The 9,381-nt window shown below is 37.9% G+C and overlaps 1 long non-coding RNA gene across 1 annotated transcript in view; it reads left to right on the top strand.

Moving 5' to 3' along the window:
- The first annotated feature begins 286 nt into the window (after positions 1-286).
- Positions 287-9,381, top strand: part of LOC123334255 — a 48,713-nt gene continuing 39,618 nt past the window's right edge. The window contains exons 1-2 of the long non-coding RNA XR_006552087.2: positions 287-550; positions 828-998. This is a non-coding gene — a long non-coding RNA (uncharacterized LOC123334255). The remainder of the gene's footprint in view (positions 551-827; positions 999-9,381) is intronic.

The following is a 9,381-nucleotide window of genomic DNA, read 5'->3' as shown; positions in this document are numbered from 1 at the left end:
AACACTCTCCTTTGGGGAACTCAGCTCTCTAACCCAGCAAAGCTGCAGGAATGGGAAGCAAACTTTTGCTAGTGGATTACTAGAGGTAATAGGGAGAGGAGTGACTCTATTTTCAGAGCTTGATATTTTGACTCATGCATCCTGCCTATGGGAAAAACAGAACTATATAGTGATGACTGATTCAGAGAAAATACTGCATTCTGAAATGTATCACTGGAGAGTCACTAAGGGCTGCCACATAACTTGCACTGGAACCTGAGTCTTGCTATCTCTGTCTAGCCAGCAACACCAGGGTGATGGGGAAAAGGACAAGAACACTGAGCTTCATGAGCATGAGTCACGCTTCACTTACTGTGAAATGAGTTCTCTGGTCAGAAGCAATGCAATATGGAATCTGATGATGATGAATAAGGCATCTGTAAATCCATGGATCAGCAAAATTGTTGAGGGCTAGAAGGACAGATTCATATTCACAGTGTCTATTCCAGCGAGAACAAAGTTCTACGTCTTCTTTGATGGAATTAGTCCAAACTAATCAACCTGCTACCAGGTGACTGACTAGTTCGCCTGAGGAATGGTGTCATATTGTGCATTAGTGGTGGTCTCTGTTCTGGATAGGTTTGGCATTTCTTCAGCTGTTATAGCTGAATAGGCCTTGGTGAGGGAAAGTCCAAATTGTTGAGCTCATGTAGAACTTCCATCCTTTTGTTCTTATACTCACCATGGGAAAGATTGCCTGAGATCCACAGAATAGCCATTTTACTAATTACGATTTTCCTCTGCTGACGTCACTGAAAGAAACTGCTTCTGATGGTCTTCACTAACAGGTATGGAGGAGTAAAATCAGCAGATCAATAACTGCTTATCAGAGAGAATGTTGATTTACTTCAAGTAAAGAAACAGCATTTGGAACAGTAGCTGGATTTGGAGTTGCCACCTGATTAAGTTTATGAAAACATGCTATCATTTTCCAAGCTACATCTGAAGAGGTCAAACAGGTGAGTTGAATGGGGATGTGGAGAGAATCTCTGCATCCTTCAAATTCTTTATGATGTAATTAATTTGCAATTCCTCCAGAAATGCCGTATTATTTTTTAGAGTACTGCTTAGCTTTTCCATAGAGGACCAAATGTGGGATTTTGCTGGTTGCTGATGATGTCTATTCAAACTATGCATTCCAGAGACTGGGGAAATAACCACAGTGTGGGTTGGGAAACACTGAGCTCACTGTATAAAGATGTACATTTAATAGAATGACCTACCCCAAGCCAAAACTCTGTTGATCACCTACTCTACATAAGCTCCTCCTCTGACAGGTAGACTCCACTGGCATTTGAGATAGAAGGAATTGGTGCCAATACAGAGCCAATGTCCAGTAATATCTCGTAAGTCTAATTATTTTTTTTCTCCAATTGTGCAGTCACCTCTAAGTCCCTTTGGAGAAGTATAAAATTGGAAGTGTAACAGAGTGTAAAGTGTTCTGACTCACCTTTTTTATATGTAGAGATGGTATACATTAGTTTTTTTTTTAAAACAGCATTATTCAGATATAATTTACATACCATAAATTTCATCTGTTTAGAGAGTAGAGTTCAGTGGTTTTTAGTATTAATACATTTATAGAGTTTTGAAACCATCACTATGATATAATTTTAGAACATTTCAGCATTGCCCAAGGAAACCATGTATTCACTGATAAACACTCCACATTCCCTCCTCTCATTTCCCACTTTCACTTCCCAGCCCTAGGCAACCACTAATCTATATTTTATCTCTATAAATTTGACTATTCTGAATATTTTAAGTATGATGATGCAATATGTGGTCTTTTGTGACTGGTTTCTTTCACTAAGCATAATGTTTTTGAGGTTCAGCCTTGTTGCAGCTATTAGTATTTCATATATTTTTTTTTGATTCTGAATAATATTCTGTTGTCAGGATGTACTATATCTTGTTTGTTCAATGGATTAAGGATATTTGGGATATTTCCATTTTGGCTATTTTGAATAATATTTCTTTGAAGCTTCATGTACATATATATATATATATATATATATATACATTTTTTTTTTTGGTGTGTGTATGGGAATATGCTTTGTTGTGCTTCAAAGGATACCATAAAGAAAGTGAAACTATAACCCACAGACTGGGAAAAAAGTTTTCAAAATCATATATCTGATAAGTACTCATACACAGGACATAAAAACAACTATTACAATTCAGTAATAAAAAGATTATCCTACTTAGAATCAGGCAAATGATTTGAATAGACATTTCTCCAAGAAGTGATGCTTATATGGCTAATAAGCACATGAAAAGATGTTCAACCTCACTAGTCATTAGAGAGATGCAAATTAAAACCACAATAAGATCCTGCTTCACACCTATTATAATGTTTGTAGTTAAAAAGACAGACAATAACAAGTGTTGGTGTGGAGGGTGTGAAGTAATTGCAGCTGTGCTATGTTGCTGGTGGAAACACAAAATGGCTCAGCCACTTTAGAAAACAGACTGGCATTTCCTGAGAATGGAATAGAGTTACCATATGATCTAGAAATTTCATTCTTAAGTATTTAATCATGATGACTATAACTCTTTGAGAAATTTATTGAAAGTCTTCATTTAAAGCATCTTTGGAATTAATTGAGCTGGTTCTGGGTCTGGAGTCTCATTTTAAGTTTCAAAATTAAGAAGACTGAAAATGTGAAAAATTTTAAAATTATGGCAAAATATTAATCAAAAAGATGAAGACATCTTTGGAAAAATAGTTGTTTACAATTTTCACTCCAAAAAATAAAGGGATAATGTAATCTGAGTATTCTCTGGCCCCAAAATCTAATCTAGAAGTCAAAACTACCACAATAGCAGGTTGGCTAAGGGATGTCAAAGTGAGTAATCATGGAAACCAGTCAGTGAAAAACCTCTGAAAAGAGAAGTAACTTCAAGATTTTCTTGTGGGCTTTGCCAGTGTTTTCTTTCATGTTGTTGCTGTTTGTTTCTCTGGTTGTCATAATTCACCATTGTTGGAGGTAGGATTTCATAACATCACTAAATATTTTTCATGTTAAAGCAAAATAGTTAGATTTACAGTGTCATATTTTAAAAATCTGGGTTTCTATTTCAGGCTCCAAGATTTTTTTGAAATACAGTAGAACAGTAAATTGTTTCTGAATTTATAAAAAATCATCTCATTCAACTAAATGTTTTATGTTACAGTATTTGTTTTTATGGATGATGATGATTTGGTAGTAATCTGAATGTTTAAGTTGAAACAGACTGAGTTACTGCAAATTTAAAGTATTTAAAAACATACTGTTTATAAGTTCTCTAGTTTTAGTTCTTAGATGCTTATAAGTGAAGATCAATTTTACCTTGAGGGTAGATTTTAAGTGAAATGTAGCAGAATGTCTTTAATTTTACATTAATTATCTTTGAAGAATGTTTCTTTTTACTGATTTGATAAAGTAATATATTTTGCAATGAAATGTTAACTTCCTGTTATAGCCTTCATTGCTTACTGATAGAATTAGTTAGCAATGAATAATCACATATACCTAAATGATAAGCCATGTCAGCACATAGACTGTCTGGATAGAGCTCTCCAAAAACAGTTAAAAGTTCTATAAGTTCCCATATACAGTCTGAGAAATTGTTGAAATGATGCAAGAAGAACAAACCTATTCTGAAGTTGATCTATGACAATTTTTTCCTGCAAAATTCTTTGGGATAGAGATATGGAAATACTTCTCTTAAAGAAGGGCACACATAGAAAATGCAGGCCAATGAAAAGGAGAATATAGGTTAGGGCGGGCTTTTCGCGTGGTAGATATCCCACAGTCTGGTTTGCTAGCCCAAATTATTTCGCTCAGATAGCGCTCAGGACATTCAGGCCGATTCTTACTCTAAGGGACACAGCCCGCGCCCCGCTTCCCTGCCCAGCCCCCGCTTGCTAATGCCCTGTGCAGGCGTCTGCGCTGCTTCTCCACTGGGGGAGTTACCATAGGGCTCACAATCTGCTATTTTTAATTGTTTATTTATTTATTTATTTATTTATTTTTCTCCCTTTTATGTTGCCCTCTGTGCTTCCAAAGCTGGGCACAGATTCGGCAGTGAGAAGGTTTCCTGGTGTTTGGAAACTTCTCTCTTTTTAAGACTCCCTTCCCGGGACGGAACTCCGTCCCTCCCTCTTTTGTCTCTTTTTTTGTCTTTTATATTTTTTCCTACCTCCTTTCGAAGAGTTGGGTTGCTTTTCTGGGTGCCTGATGTCCTCTGCCGGCATTCAGAAGTTGTTTTGTGGAATTTACTTGACGTTTAAATGCTTTTTTGATGAATTTGTGGGGGAGAAAGTGTTCTCCCCGTCCTACTCCTCGAAAAGATGCTCAACATCACTCATTATCAGAGAAATGCAAATCAAAACCACTATGAGGTACCATTTCACACCAGTCAGAATGGCTGCGATCCAAAAGTCTACAAGTAATAAATGCTGGAGAGGGTGTGGAGAAAAGGGAACCCTCTTCCACTGTTGGTGGGAATGCAAACTAGTACAGCCACTATGGAGAACAGTGTGGAGATTCCTTAAAAAACTGGAAATAGAACTGCCTTATGATCCAGCAATCGCACTGCTGGGCATACACACTGAGGAAACCAGAAGGGAAAGAGACACGTGTACCCCAATGTTCATCGCAGCACTGTTTATAATAGCCAGGACATGGAAGCAACCTATGTCCATCAGCAGATGAATGGATAAGAAAGCAGTGGTACATATACACAATGGAGTATTACTCAGCCATTAAAAAGAATACATTTGAATCAGTTCTAATGAGGTGGATGAAACTGGAGCCTATTATACAGAGTGAAGTAAGCCAGAAAGAAAAACACCAATACAGTATACTAACGCATATATATGGAATTTAGAAAGATGGTAACAATAACCCTGTGTACGAGACAGCAAAAGAGACACTGATGTATAGAACAGTCTTATGGACTCTGTGAGAGAGGGAGAGGGTGGGAAGATTTGGGAGAATGGCATTGAAACATGTAAAATATCATGTATGAAACGAGTTGCCAGTCCAGGTTCGATGCACGATACTGGATGCTTGGGGCTGGTGCACTGGGACAACCCAGAGGGATGGAATGGGGAGGGAGGAGGGAGGAGGGTTCAGGATGGGGAACACAGGTATACCTGTGGCGGATTCATTTTGTTATTTTGCAAAACTAATACAGTTATGTAAAGTTTAAAAATAAAATAAAGTTAAAAAAAAAAAGGAGAATATATACTACCAAAGAATCAAATATGTTAGCATTAAGATTGCATTTTGAAATTCAAAGTTTACTGAAGAGCAATGTCCAAAAGCAAGTGTGTAAAACTAGACAACCATTTAATTTTTTTAGCAAATAAATCTCAAACTCATTCTAGATTCTATTAAACTAAAATTATTTCATAACTCTTATATGTGGACACATGCATTTATCCTGAAGGTGGATCCACTAGTCCTCATAAAGTCAATTCTTTTTTTATTTTTAAAATTATTTATTTATTTATGATTTATTTTGGCTGCACTAGGTCTTAGTTGAGGCATGTGGGATCCAGTCCCCCTGCGATGAGAACTCGGAGTCTTACCCACTGGACCACCAGGGAAGTCCACATCAGATCAGCTCTTTACTCTCTTCTTTTCTAATTTTCTCTCTGCTCTCTCTTTCTGTCTTCTTTTTTTTCCTTTCTCTTTCTCTCTTTCTCCTATACTCTCATCTCGTTCTTATTTCCTCCTTTTCTCAGTGTCTCTTTTACTTTCCATTCTCTTTCTTTCATTTCACTTGTTCTCTCTTCTCTCTCTCCTTCTCTTCTGTCTTACTCTCCCCGTATCTTTCAGCCTTTATCTCTTTCTCCTCTTACCTCTCTTTCTATCTCCCTTTCTCTCTTCTTCCTCCTCTCCTTCCCTCCATCTTTCTCTCCCCACTCTCCTCTTCTTCCCAGTCTATCTTTTCTTTTTCCTTCAATTCTCTTCCATGTTTGAGTTTGGTGTACTGATAAGATAACATTGCTAGGACTCTATTGCATGAGGAAACAGGTGGCCCTGATGTACCTGTTTGTACAGGTGTAACTGGAGAAATTGTGATCCACACAGTTAAAGGCTTTGGCATAGTCAATAAAGCAGAAATAGATGTTTTTCTGGAACTCTCTTGCTTTTTCGATGATCCAGCAGATGTTGGCAATTTGATCTCTGGTTCCTCTGCCTTTTCTAAAACAGCTTGAACATTTGGAAGTTCACGGTTCACATATTGCTGGAATAAAAGAAAGCTGGGCACTGAAGAACTGATGCTTTTGAACTGTGGTGTTGGAGAAGATTCTTGAGAGTCCCTTGGACTGCAAGGAGATCCAACCAGTCTGTCCTAAAGGAGATCCGTCCTGAGTGTTCATTGGAAGGACTGATGCTTAAGCTGAAACTCCAATTCTTTGGCCACCTCATGCAAAGAGCTGACTCATTGGAAAAGACCCTGAGGCTGGGAGGGATTGGGGCCAGGATGGCATTGCCGACTTGATGGACATGAGTTTGGGTAAACTCCAGGAGTTGGTGATGGATAGTGAGGCCTGGAGTGCTGCGATTCATGGAGTTGCAAAGAGTTGGACACAATGAGCAACTGAACTGAACTGAACTGAACTGGAGAAATTTCAGGTTGAGCCCTGTAGGGATTCACTTTCCCAAGGGATGAAAGTGCCTCCTTGGAAAAAATCTTTTTGTAAGGAAAATATACATGAACTCAGTTCAATGTATATAATTAATATTTATGGAAGGCTGTATGGTTCTTAGTAAACTTTAGAAAATAGAAATTCAGAATCTTTACATGATCAGTAATGGAATGACATGAAATGTATCAGGACAGTGAGGGGAAAAATAAGGAAGTGAATTATCATTACCAGTATTTTTTCTATTCTCTTTCACCAACAAAGAAGGTCATCCTAATCCTTTGAATTCATTAGTAAGCTATTATTGCTCCTAATTCATCAAACTTTTCAGGTCTCTTGTTTGTGTTCTTTCCTTGCCTGGCTACCTTCTCTGCCCTTCTGAACTTTACCCTTTATCCTTAATTCGTCTCTTGAAGCCCACTCTAGCTCTTCAGTTCAGTTCAGTCGCTCAGTCGTGTCCGACTCTTTGTGACCCCATGAATCGCAGCATGCCAGGCCTCCCTGTCCATCACCAACTCCCAGAGTCTACTCAAACTCACGTCCATTGAGTCGGTGATGCCATCCAGCCATCTCATCCTCTGTCGTCCCCTTTTCCTCCTGCCCCCAATCCCTCCCAGCATCAGAGTCTTTTCCAATGAGTCAACTCTTCACATGAGGTGGCCAAAGTACTGGAGTTTCAGCTTTAGCGTCAGTCCTTAAATGAACACCCAGGACTGATCTCCTTTAGGATGGACTGGTTGGATCTCCTTACAATCCAAGGGACTCTCAAGAGTCTTCTACAACACCACAGTTCAAAAGCATCCATTCTTTGGTGCTTAGCTTTCTTCATAGTCCAACTCTCACATCCATACATGACCACAGGAAAAACCATAGCCTTGACTAGATGGACCTTTGTTGGCAAAGTAATGTCTCTGCTTTTCAATATGCTATCTAGGTTGGTCATAACTTTCCTTCCAAGGAGCAAGCGTCTTTTAATTTCACGGCTGCAATCACCATCTGCAGTGATTTTGGTTGGAGCCCACCAGATACAGGAGTTTCTCCTGCCTTTGTGATTCTGTAACTATTTGCATATACATTTTTTCTACAGTGATAATTACAATTAGTCTTTCAAAGGTCGAGGTCTGTCTTACTCATATTTTCCAGAGTTGACAAAACATAAAATAAAAACTTGATATTCATCCATTTACATGTGTTTATGGAATACATGCTATTCAGTGGAAACTGGGTTAAAAATGTGTATATTTGTGCAGGAATATCAAAAGGCTATTTTTTTTCCTCAAAATTGACTCAGTGTCACTTTTCTCTCAAAATATCCCAATTAAAATTCAGTGAAATAGCTTTTTTACATATTAGTTGCTCTTTTCTCACAGCCTCCCTTCCCCTCCCCAGAAACTCAGGTTTTAATATGTATGGTCTGAGCCTGATGATAAGCTCAGTTATAAATTCAAAGTCATACTTCTCCATCCCTAAATTAGTATCCCTGGACTATAGAGTTTGAGAGCAGTATTATAGGTAAGAGAAGTCAGATAGAGAAAGATAAATACCATACGATTTTACTTTCATGTGGAATCTAAACAAGCAAAAAACAAAAACAAATAGCAACCCCCCCCCCTCCAAACTAGACTGATAGGAAAAGAGATTTAATTTGTGGTTATGAGGTAGGGGGGTGGGAGTGTGAGAATTGGGGGAAGATGGCCAAAAATCACAAGCTTTTAGTTACAAGATATACAAGTACTCGGAATATGAACATAATGACTGTAGTTAACATGGTAGTATGACAACATGAAAATTGTTAAGACTCCTCATCACAAGGAAAATATTTTTTCCTTTTCTTTCCATTGCATCTGCATGAGATGAAGGGTGTTAACAAAACTTACCATGGTAACCAATTCATGATATATGTAAGTCACACCATTATGGTGTACATTTTAAACTTGTCCACTGATGTGTGTCAATTATTTCTCAATAAAACTTGGAAAAAAAAATCCCTGGACCAGTTTTGATGGTAACTTGGGATGAAGATGAGTTTTTCTCTAGAAGGCTTCTGCACCTCCAGTGTAAATAGAATTCTGCTGGGTCTACCTAATTTCTTATACACAGTTGAATCCTAAAGTCAACATAACTTGAGTTCCCAAGTTGGGACTCCTGAAACAGCAATCAGAAACATGCTTAGGTCCATGAGAATGCTACAATGATTTTCTTGAGATCTTTTTTGAGAGCAGAGCTATGACTTACATCCTCAATGCTAAACACAGTCTCTTACATAGAGAAGAAACCTACATAACACTTGTTGATTAAATGCATGAATTTATAAACATTTCCTCACAGAGTTGCTTTTTTCCTAATTGTAGAATCTATTTTGCTTCCCAACATGTTAATCCAGTTTGTAATTAGAAAGTACTTCCCTTGACCGTCCACTAGAGGCAGCACTGCCTATTGGAAGCTTTGTTGGGTCATGTTCCTAGCATATCCTTGATGACCCAGAGGGATGGAATGGGGAGGGAAGAGGGAGGAGGGTTCAGGATGGGGAACACATGTATACTTGTGGCGGATTCATTTTGATATTTGGCAAAACTAATACAATTATGTAAAGTTTAAAAATAAAATAAAAAACAAACAAACAAACAAACAAACAAAAAGAGATAAATGTGTCTCGTGTGTAAATCTCCACACTTACAGAGACAGCATTCTATTAT

The sequence above is a fragment of the Bubalus bubalis genome, chromosome 6 (assembly GCF_019923935.1).
Source record: "Bubalus bubalis isolate 160015118507 breed Murrah chromosome 6, NDDB_SH_1, whole genome shotgun sequence".
Classification (NCBI taxonomy): Eukaryota; Metazoa; Chordata; class Mammalia; order Artiodactyla; family Bovidae; genus Bubalus; species Bubalus bubalis.
This window is presented reverse-complemented; position numbering and strand designations above follow the sequence as displayed.